The following is a 12,211-nucleotide window of genomic DNA, read 5'->3' on the forward strand; positions in this document are numbered from 1 at the left end:
TCTACTCTACACTAGAGTTTATGGCATTTGAACATGTAAAAGAACGTCTTCTTGGATCCTCTTGGCCATAACTCTATGGTTGGCCCAAATCTACCCTTTGGTGGGCTTGCATGTGGGCTTGTGCTTGGGCCTCTTCCATCAATTAAGACCTTCATTCTAAGGGGAAACAAAGCCAAGGCAGAATCAAGCTTTCTTGAAAAACACCACAAGTACTTGGAGGGCCAACAAGCAAAGACAACAAGGAAGTGCATTTAGCAAAAAGAGGATCAACAAAGGGAGTTTTTTTTAATTTCCTTGCAACTTAATTTGTGTTAATTACCTCTTAATTACGTTATTAGATGGTGAGTGTGTCTTCAAGGGCTCCAAGTGTCCAAGAAGCCTCACCTAGGGCCGACTAGTATAGAACTCTTTAATTAGCAATTGTTAATTGTTTTTAGTTGTTTCTATATTGCTTAATTAGTAACGCTTTGTATGTGTGGTTGTTTTAAGCTTTGTTAAAACCGTCTAACTTTGTTAATTAGTTAGCATACATTGTTTTTCTTGCATTGAAAAAAAAGTTTTGATTTCTCAACTTAATTGTGTTCTAAGTAGTTTACTAAGAGGAAGTTTTGTGTGAAGACATTGAGGGATAGTTTTTGGCTAAGGCAAAGGCTTGGTACTTAAGTAGTCCTTTGTGACTCACCTCCCTTACCTGGAAAACTACCTTCTTTGACTTTCCTAAATTTCCTCAAGGTAAAACACTTATATACACAAAAACTTTAGCCATGTCTTCTCCTCCTCACTCTCCAAAGTCTATTGAAAGTGAAGTCAAATCTATAAAATCTCTTTTAAAAGAAGTTTCACAAGCTGTGCAAATGATTTCTTTTAGACAATTGGAGAATGAGAATAAAATTAATGAATTGGCTAAAGCCCAAGAAGAGAAATCCCAAAAATCACAAAAATCAAAGAAAACTCATACTCATGCATCTAGGAGTAATGAGTCTCTAGGGGAGGGAAGCCTTAGAATTAATGACTATTACCAACCACCCCCTAGAAGGAATAGCAAAGGGAGCAAGAGGGGCCAAGGGAAACTAGAGTAGACCTACCTCACTTCCATGGTAAGGAGAATGTAGAAACCTACCTAGATTGGGAGATGAAGGTAGAACAACTCTTTGCTTGCCATAGGGTGAGTGAAGAACGTAAGGTACCCCTAGCCACCCTTAGCTTCCAAGGGAACGCCATGTATTGGTGGACCTCTCTCGAAAGAGAAAGGCGTCTTCATAGGGAACCTCCCATTACATATTGGAATGACCTTAGGGGAGCCCTAAGACGCCGACACATACCTTCCTACTACCATAGGGAGTTGATGGACAAGCTCCAAAGACTCCAACAAAAAAACATGAGTGTGGAAGAGTATAGACAAAAAATGGAGCTCTACATGATGAGAGCATCCATTAGAGAAGAGGAGGATACCACAATAGCTAGGTTCCTTAGTGGCCTATCACTTGAGATAAGAAGAGATAGAGTGGAGCTCTTACCTTACCAAGACTTGAATGACTTGGTTCAACTTTGCATTAAAGTTGAGTAACAAATCTTACGCAAAACGTCAAGTCAAAAGGTGAGCCCTTACTCTAACTTTTATCCCAAGAAAGAGTTTAGAAGGGAGGGTAGTACATCAAAAGAAAAACCAAAAGAACCTACCAAACCTTTCACCAAAGAAACCTCCACCCCACCCATCCGAGCTAGAGATGTTAAGTGTTTCAAGTGCTATGGTAGAGGGCATGTGCAAGCACAATGTCCAAACCAAAGGACTTTGTTTCTTAAGGGTGTAGATGAATACACTAGTGGCGAGGATGAGCCTAGTGAGAGAGAGGAAGGGGGAGAGGATGAAAGGGTAGCTCCACTAGAGGGAGAATTGCTTATGATTAGGAGAACCCTCAACAATCACCCTAGCACATCCATTGAAACACAAAGAGAGAACATATTTCATACAAGATGCAATGTTTTAGAAAACATATGTTCCCTCATTGTGGATAGTGGATCTAGTTGTAATTGTTGTAGTGCTAGGATGGTGGAAAAGCTTAAGCTACAAGTAGTTCCTCACCCAAAACCTTACAAACTTCAATGGCTTAATAAAAATGGGGAACTACATGTAGACAAGCAAGTGGAAATCAAGTTTTCCATAGGGAACTACAAAGACAAAGTTTTATGTGATGTAGTACCTATGGAAGCTTGTCATATCTTATTAGGGAGACCATGGCAATTTGATAAGAAAACCTTGCATGATGGTCTCACTAACGAGATTTCCTTCACCCACAAGTATAAAAAGTTTGTACTTAGTCCTTTACCACATTCTCAAGTGGTGAAAGACCAAATATAAATGAAGCATAAGAGGGATGAGGAAAACAAAAAAAAAAAAAGCGCTAGAAAAAGAGAAAATCCTTAGGGATAGGAAGGCGTGGGAGAAGAGTGTTCCTTCCCACAAGGTTGATCAACAAGAAAAGCCTCTTGAAAAAGTTTTTGAAAATTTGCATCTTGTTGAACAACCAAGCCTTATCTTTTGTAAAGGAGCACTTACATGCACTGCCACAAGTAGTGAACTTATGAATTTACCTCCTCAAATAGAAAATCTTTTAAGTGAATTTGAAGATCTGTTCTCTAATGAGGGTCCTATTGGGCTTCCTCCCCTTAGAGGTATAGAACATCAAATTGACTTCATTCCGGGGGCAAGCCTACCAAATAGGCCTGCTTATAGAACAAACCCCGAGGAAACAAAAGAGATAGAATCACAAGTTCAAGACTTGTTGGAGAAGGGTTGGGTTCAAAAGAGCCTAAGCCCTTGTGCTGTACATGTCTTGTTGGTGCCCAAAAAGGATGGAAAATGGCGCATGTGTTGTGATTGTCGAGCAATCAACAACATCACCATCAAGTATAGGCATCCAATCCCAAGTCTTGACGATATGCTTGATGAATTACATGGGTCAACTCTATTCTCCAAAATTGACCTTAAAAGTGGATATCACTAAATTCGAATCAAGGAGGGTGATGAGTGGAAAACCGCTTTTAAGACCAAATTTGGATTATATGAGTGGTTGGTGATGCCCTTTGGGCTTACTAATGCCCCAAGTACATTCATGAGGCTTATGAATCACACCTTGAGAGATTGTATAGGTAAATATGTAGTAGTTTATTTTGATGATATCTTAGTGTATAGTAAAATCCCAGAAGACCATCTAAGTCACCTCAGGGAAGTTCTTCTAGTGCTTAGGAAAAATAGTCTTTTTGCAAATAGGGATAAGTGTACCTTTTGTGTAGATAGTGTAGTTTTCTTAGGCTTCATAGTAGACAAAAGGGGGGGTGCATGTAGATCCCGAGAAAATCAAAGCCATCCACGAGTGGCCCACTCCACAAAATGTAAGTGATGTAAGATGTTTTCATGGGTTAGCTAGTTTCTATAGAAGGTTTGTGCCTAATTTTTCTAGTCTAGCTTCTCCTTTGAATGAACTTGTTAAAAAAGATGTTGCATTTTGTTGGAATGAAAAGCATGAGCAAGCCTTCCAAAGGCTCAAAGCTCAACTCACCAATGCACCAATTCTATCTCTCCCAAATTTTTCCAAAACTTTTGAGATAGAGTGTGATGCATCGGGAGTAGGCATAGGTGCGGTATTATGGCAAGGTGGACACCCCATTGCTTATGTTAGTGAAAAACTCCATGGTGCCACCCTCAACTATCCCACCTATGACAAAGAGCTCTATGCTCTTGTGCGAGCCCTAAAGACTTGGGAACACTACCTTGTGTCCAAAGAATTTGTCATCCATAGTGATCACGAGTCTTTAAAATATTTGAAGGGCCAACACAAGCTCAACAAGAGACATGCTAAATGGATGAAATTTCTTGAACAATTTCCTTATGTAATCAAATACAAGAAAGGAAGCACCAATATAGTGGCCGATGCTCTTTCAAGGCGGCATACACTCTTTTCAAAATTGGGTGCCCAAATTCTTGGATTTGATCACATAAGAGAGCTTTACCAAGAAGATCAAGAATTCTCATCCATCTTTGCCCAATGTCTACATAGAGCGCAAGGAGGTTACTATGTGTCTGAGGGATATCTTTTTAAAGAGGGAAAACTTTGCATTCCCCAAGGAACACATAGGAAACTCCTTGTCAAAGAATCACATGAGGGGGGACTCATGGGCCATTTTGGAGTTGATAAGACTCTAGACCTTTTAAAAGAAAAATTTTGTTGGCCACACATGAGGAAAGATGTCCAAAGACATTGTTCTAGATGCATCTCATGTTTAAAAGCAAAGTCTAGAATAATGCCTCATGGACTCTACACCCCTTTGCCGATTGCAAATGCTCATTGGGAAGACATTAGCATGGATTTCATTTTAGGACTTCCTAGGACTGCAAGAGGCCATGACTCTATCTTTGTGGTAGTGGACCGTTTTAGCAAAATGTCCCATTTTATTCCATGCCACAAGGTAGATGATGCTCAAAATATTTCTAGACTCTTCTTTAGAGAAGTGGTGAGACTTCATGGTCTCCCTAGAAGTATAGTATCCGATAGAGATCCAAAGTTTATAAGCCACTTTTGGAAAACTCTTTGGGGCAAACTTGGAACAAGACTACAATTTTCAACTTCTTGTCATCCTCAAACGGATGGCCAAACCGAAGTAGTCAATAGATCTCTTGGGACTATGCTTAGGACTATCATGAAGGGCAACCATAAATCTTGGGATGAGTATCTTCCCCACATTGAATTTGCTTACAATCGAGTAGTTCACAAGACTACTAATGCTTCTCCTTTTGAAGTGGTATATGGTTTTAATCCTCTCACACCCATGGATTTGTTACCTCTTCCTAATCCACAAGAATTTGTGCATAAGGAAGGAGTAATCAAAGCCGACTTTGTAAAGAAAATGCATGAGAAGATTAAACTCCAAATACAACAACAAAATGAGAAGTACGCAAAATATAACAATAAAGGGAAGAAGGAAATAATTTTTAAGGAAGGAGACTTAGTTTGGCTTCACCTTCGCAAAGATAGATTTCCAACTCAAAGGAAGTCCAAAATAAGTCCCCGAGGTGATGGACCCTTTCAAGTCCTCAAGCGAGTCAATAACAATGCATATAAATTGGACCTACCTCTTGAATATGGAGTTCATGACACTTTTAATGTAATTGATCTTTCTCCATTTGTAGGTACCAATGACGATAACGAGCTGGATTTGAGGACAAATCCTTTCCAAGGGAGAGGGGATGATGGAGGAGGGCCAAGCACATCTCACCATGGAAGCCAAGACCCAAGGCTAGACTGTGATGAGCGTCTAGCCTCAAGGAATGAGCGTCTAGGACGTGATGAGGGAAGGCTACACATGGAGCGTCTAGGAGGAGACCTAGACCGTCTAGGACCCATTACAAGGTCAATGGCTAAGCACATTCACGCCCAATTGGATGAAGCCACGGATGAAAGAGAGAAAGCCTTGTACATGTTACATGGAGGCCCATTAGGGGTGCTTAGTAATTAGAGTAGAGCTAGAAAGCATAAAAGAGTGAACATTCTAGAATCTCTCCTTACTTGGCCGGTCATGAGCATGTGCCATGCGCCTTGTCATTTTTGCATTTCATTTGGCTCTCATTTCATTTACACTTAGCTTAGTATTTACGGCCCTATAACCTATAAATAGGGAGGCCATCTCTTGTATTTTCCAAGTTTATTGTGAGTAAAGTTATGCTGCCATTTTGTGCCAAGCTTTGCTTCTCCCAATAATTCTAGGCTCTAAGCTTCACATCCTTCACCTTTCCTTGGGCTGGCCGAACCTCCCAATGTTCATACACACCATGCACCTTCAAGATCAACATCACTCTTAGGAGGATCTTGCACACACATCCATGGCTTTCGCACCATCTCTTACATGATTCAAGAAGAACTTCATGAATTTGCCATCACTTTGTGTGGAAGAACATAGTGTGCCGCTTTGGAATCCCAAAACGATTGGTGTCTGATAATTGTACCCAGTTTGTGAGCCAACAATTGGGCAAACTATGTACGGAGCTGAGAGTAAAACAGGTGTTCACATCAGTTGAACAACCCAAGACGAACGGGCAGGTCGAGTCTGCCAACCGAGTTCTGCTCAGAGGTCTGAAGAGAAGGCTAGACAAAGCCAAAGGGATCTGGGCAGAAGAAGTTCCTAGAATTGTGTGGGCTTACCACACTAGTCCCCACTCCACAACCAGAGAAACACCCTTTAGCTTGGTGTACGGTTCAGACGCAATGATTCTAGTAGAAATCCAGGAGAACTCGCCACGTTTCCAAAACTTCATGGTTGAAGAGTCTAATGAAGAAAGGAAGGTGAACTTGGATCTACTGGACGAAGTAAGAGAGGAAGTAAGGATCACGGTTGAGGCCTTGAAGAGAAGGGTGGAGTACAAACACAGCTCCAAGCTGAGACCTCGACAGTTTCAGGTCGCTGACCTGGTGATGCGAAAGGCCCACCCGTACCTGCTAGAGAACAAGTTGTCCCAAGTGGATTAGTCCTTTCAGAGTGACGGAGGCCCTTGGGAATGGAGCGTACAGGCTCGAGACATTAGAAGGTGGGGCGATTCCTCGTACTTGGAACGCGACCAACCTTAAGTTTTATTTCAGTTAAGTTGTTTGCATTGTACACAGTTGTAGGGGACGCTATTTTTCCCTTACAAGGGTTTTTTAACGAGGTCACCCAATAAAATTTCAGTTATTCAGTTAAGAAATATGTTATGCAGTGCAGTTAATGAACCTCTCCCTGAGATTGATACACCAAGATCGGGAATAGTATGGTTCCTCAGTGAGCCTCCCTCTTATGTGAGTTCACCAAGGCTGAGAATAGTATGGTTCAACCATTAAAAAACTTGTCCCTTGACTTCATACAACAAGGTTGCGGTTAGTTATTAAGACCTGTCCCTTCATTTCGTACAACAAGGATGAGGTAAGTTAAGAACTATTCACTTGGGTGAGAAACACCAAGGTTAGGAATAGTACGGTTCCTCAGTGAGCCTCCCTCTTGCGTGCGAACGCCAAGGTTGAACAGTGGGGTTCAACAGGTACATCCTCCTTGGCCCCATGGGCGAGGATGAGGTAAGTTAAGAACCGTTCACTTGGGTTAGAAACACCAAGGTTGGGAATAGTATGGTTCCTCAGTGAGCCTCCCTCTTGTGTGGGAACACCAAGGTCGAACAATGTGATTCAACATGTACATCCTCCCTGGCCCCATGGGCGAGGATGAGGTCAGTTAAAAACCGTTCACTTGGGTTAGAAACACCAAGACAGGGAATAACATGGTTCCTCAGTGAACCTCCCTCTTGTGTGGGAATGCCAAGGTCGAACAGTATGGTTCAATAGATGAATTCACTCTTGCCCTCACGAAGCAAGGTCGAGAACGATACGGTTCACCAGTGTTACTAACGAGGCATGCCCAACGACCTAAAGAGGACAAAGACGAGATCAGCAAGGAGACCTTTCCCTTATCTTGCAAGAGGAAGATAAAAAACAGCAGGAGGAGCTTTCCTTATCCTCGTACGACAAAGATAAGGCCGAGTAGGGGTTTTTGCGCACATGTCACCAGTATCCCAACAATAATAAAGGTCGAGAGAAGTAAAGCAGATGGAGTTAAGCGCGCTACCTAAGAGGTGAATCTATGTCGAAGACGCTGTTAGTCGAAGTTCATGCAAGTAAAAGCATATAAGACAAAGAGATTAAAGAAAGAGCAGACGCTCATATATATATATATATAAACAAGGTGCGAATTATTTGTTAAGAAGTTAAATTACAAAAAGAAGTTACTCTCTGGGCACGAGCTGCCTATCAACGACCCACTTCGACTCAATGAAAGGGGAGAGATCCACCTCAGGATGCACACAGGAAAACTGAGCCATGACATCTTTAAACCCCTCACTATAAGTGTCAGCGGCGTCGTTATTGAGTTCTTCTCCTGTCTTCTTGAAGAGTTTGACCTATTCAACCAACTTTCGCTCCATTTGGCCCAGTTGGACTTCGCGTTGGGTGGCCCTCTCCTCCAGCTTGGCCATCTTGGCCTGCACCTCCTATACCTTCTCCTCCAGTTCAATCACTTTGTTACGGAGAGGTAGGATCTTCGACTCAGACTGAAGAGCCTTTTGGGACTTCTCGAAGAGAAGCCTCTTGGCTTCCTTCTCGGATTGACGGAGGCTCATCAACTCTTTGTTGAAGACGGCTTCACGTGTGAAGGATGTTGAACAAGATGCTTTGGTGTCTCCAAATCCAAGAGCAAAGCTTGAAGACCTTGTTGTTGGGTGTGTGTGTGTTGTCTAGTTGTTTGAAACTTGTTAATTCACTCCTTAAGATGATCAAGTTCATTTGAATCTTTAACCTTTTGAAAAGATGTGTTTTCTAAAAAGCTGTCAAAATTTCAACACGTTGTTTGAAACAACAGGTTGTTTTACCTTACTAGTTTTTGAAAAAGGTTGAAAGTTGTTTGACTTGGTTGACTTTGCTGTCAAACCAAATCAATCGATTGTTTTGACAAAATAATCGATTGTTTTCCTGAAAACCTTAACAGAATTCTGTTAAACGGTTTTAATATGTTTTAAATGATCCTAACTAACTTGGCTCCTTTATTAAATGCTTTTGACCACTTGGTTTGTCAATATAAAGGTGGTTTTACGCTCCTAATCTTGGAGTAACAGAAAGAGTTTATCAAAACAGTTTTTCCAAGATTTGAAAGAGCTTTGGATCATTCTTAAGTGAGTGGAATAGGATTGGGTTGTAATTCTGAACTTTAAGCTTTGTAATACCCACGTGTATTCTATTCCCTTCTTCCTTGATTACTGTATTTCTGTAGTTGTGTTGCCAAGGAGTGTTGTGTGTTCTTGAGGTGTTCAAGATCAACATTCTTGGTGTGGTTTGCCAAAGGTAGTGTGTTTCTTGAGGGGTTCAAGGTCACTACTTTGGTGTGTGATGTGTGTAATCTGGTTTTGATTGCATAGTGGATTACCTTGTGGTTTCTGGGGACTGGATGTAGATCTTGGTGTAAGAGTGAACCAGTATAAATCTGTTTGTGTGATTCTCTCTTTCCCTGATCTCACATATATCTGTTTTCAGTTGTTTTTATTAATTGTTGATAAAAACAACCGATTGTTTCGACAAAACAACTGATTGTTTTTCTAATATCATCTTAAAACAGTTTTGGGTATTCGTTTCCTTGATTCTTTTCTCTGTAATTCAACATTGATTTTCATTAACCTTCAAAGTTTGCGAAAATCCCTCTTAAACAATTCACCGCCCTCTCGTTTAAGGCCATCTATTCTAATAATTGGCATCAAGAGCTTGGTTCTTGAAAGATATTCAAGTTTTGATCCTAAATCTTTTTTAAATGGCTGAAAAACTACCTTTTGGGGAGGGTGCCTCAATTAATAGGCCACCTCTGTTTTGTGGACTGAATTATCAATTATGGAAGGTTAGAATGAAATTCTTTGTTGAATCTATAGATAGAAAAATCTGGAATGTTATTACAAATACCTATCTTCTGCCTATATATGAAAATGTTTCTTCTGAATGAGAACATCTTGATTGTGTAGCTATGAACATCATTGTATCTGCACTTGATTCTAATGAATTGCTCAAGGTTTCAGAATGTAGTTCTGCCAAAGAAATGTGGAATACCCTTGAAGAGTATCACAAGAATCCAAGGAGTGTCTTAATGGACAAAGAAGAATATTTTGTTTAATCTTTCTCTTCAGAATCCAGAAAAGAGGTTTGTCTTGTGACAAAAGAAGAATTTGGATAAAGTCAAGCTGTTGGGAACAAAAGCTGTCAATACTCAAGTGATGAAAGTGAAGAGGAAACATTTAGGTTGTTGTTTAAGAAATTCAGCAAGTTCCTAAAGAAGAGAAACAACAAAAGTGACTTATTCAACAGGTACGATAACAAGAAACCTACTGAGTTTAACACTAACAATATACATGCTTTGGATGTGGTGAACAGGGTCATATTAAAACTGAATGTCCCAACAAAAAGAGGAAAAACTTCAAGAAGCATGAGAAGAAAGGAAAATAAAAAAAAGCTTATAATGATGACTCATCAAGATCCTCTTCACGTGATGAAGAAGAAGCAAATTTATGTCAAATGACAAGACAAGAAAGTGACACAAGCAGTGTAAGTTCAAGCTCTTCCATTAATGTTGAAAATTATAGCCAACTTCTTGAGGCCTTTAATGAGACTCATGAAGAAGCTAATAGGTTGACCCTTTTGAACAATCAGTTGAAAGGTTTAAACAACTGGTTGGAAAATCGAGTCAAGACTTTGGAAGAAGAGTTAAACCATTCAAAAACAGATTTTGAAAGTTTGGAAATGATTTACAAAAACTCTTCTTGCAAGTGTGATTCTAGCTTTTGTGAAAATTGTGAATCTCTTCAAAAGAAGGTTCACCATCTTTTAAAAACCATGGACAAGTTTTCCAAAGGCCAGTCCAATGTTGAAACTGTTCTTGCTTCTCAAAAATGTGTTTTTGGTAAGGCTGTGATGTGAATGCAATAGCAAGAATACATAATTCTTTGACATTCTTAGGAACAACTTGAGTTGGTCATTAATTGACACTTTATTAGAATTGGATCAATGTTCTAATTCAAGAACTCACTAAGACTTTGCACCGAACCAAAGCTCACATGGAAGTCCATGTATTGTCAAATTGAATCAAGCAACAAGAATGGAAGAAAACACAATGGAATACAGCCAAAGAACATGAATTACCGAACATAATTGAGAAATACAGCAAAGTACCGAACAAAAATGAAGAACAATTAAGCTAGAACATGAACTAGAAAGAAGGAACAAAGCTTGAGAATAGAAAACTTATGGAGATGGAAGGAGAGGTGAGTGATCACGCCACTTAGAGTGTGGATACTCCAAGATTAGTGAGTTGCCGCCACTTGAGGTTCACCATAGACACCCAAGATAAGACTTGATGAAGGCACCAAAGCTCTTCCAATTTCTCTTTCAATTTGAGTAGAGTTTTCTTACTACAATTTCCAAATCTGATTTGTACAAGCCAAACACCTCTATTTATAGCCTATAAGGTGCTGAAATGCAAAGCTAATCAAATGCAAATGTGCCCCTAATGACATTCAACTTTCGGCGCCAACTTGTGCATGAAGGAAGTGTGACTTTCCTTTCTAGTTTGGCACCTCCTAACTCATATCTACACTCCCCCCTAGCATCCCTTACTAAGTTCACACCCCCCTAAGCTTCTAATATTTCTAAACTACAACTAAGGATGCTTTTTACAAAAGAGGTTTCTTATGTTTCCCTCTTAAGCACCATCTACCAAAGATATTACAAATAAAGAAAACAATTGTCCATTATTTCCTAAGGCCTTGAACATGCTTCTTGTAAGCCTTTGAGGAGGATGAATGACGTCTTGCACATCTACCTCTTGGTCCTCTTCCTCTTCTTGTCCTTGTTGATTGGCTTCTATTTGTCCTTGGCCTTGATCTCCATCATACTCCCTGAGTTGGAGAGAATTCGTCCACGAATTCTGGAGACCTACAGAAAAAGGAGTTAGATCGCTGCCATTAAAAGTATGACTACCTAAGAATGTATCAGGCATATCTAACTCATAAGCATTGTCATTAATCCTCTTGAGGACTTGGAAAGGTCCATCGCCACGAGGCATTAGTTTGGACTTCCTTTGAGTAGGAAAACGATCCTTCCTCAAGTGAAGCCAAACCCAATCTCCCTCATCAAACAACAATGCTTTTCTCCTCTTATTGGCAAGTTCAGCATACTTGCCAACCTTCTTCTCAATTCTCATCTTGATGTCTTTATGCAAAGTTTTTACAAAAGAAGCCTTTTCATCACCATCTTTGCACAAGACATCTCCAAGATTCGGAATAGGAAGAAGATCAAGAGGTGTTAAGGGATTAAACCCATAAACAACCTTAAAAGGAGAATGAGAGGTGGTAGAATTTACTACAAGGTTATAGGCAAATTTAACATGAGGTAGTAAATTCTCCCACACTCTAGGATTCCCGGAAATGAAGCATCTCAATAGTTGGCCCAATGTTCGATTGACCACCTCGGTTTGACCATCAGTTTGTGGGTGGCAAGTGGTAGAAAATAAAAGCTTAGTTCCAAGCTTGCCCCACAAGGTCTTCCAAAAGTGGCTCAAGAACTTTGGGTCTCTATCGGACACAATAGTTCTAGGGATCCCATGC

This window comes from Phaseolus vulgaris, chromosome 8 (assembly GCF_000499845.2).
Source record: "Phaseolus vulgaris cultivar G19833 chromosome 8, P. vulgaris v2.0, whole genome shotgun sequence".
NCBI classification, from domain to species: Eukaryota; Viridiplantae; Streptophyta; class Magnoliopsida; order Fabales; family Fabaceae; genus Phaseolus; species Phaseolus vulgaris.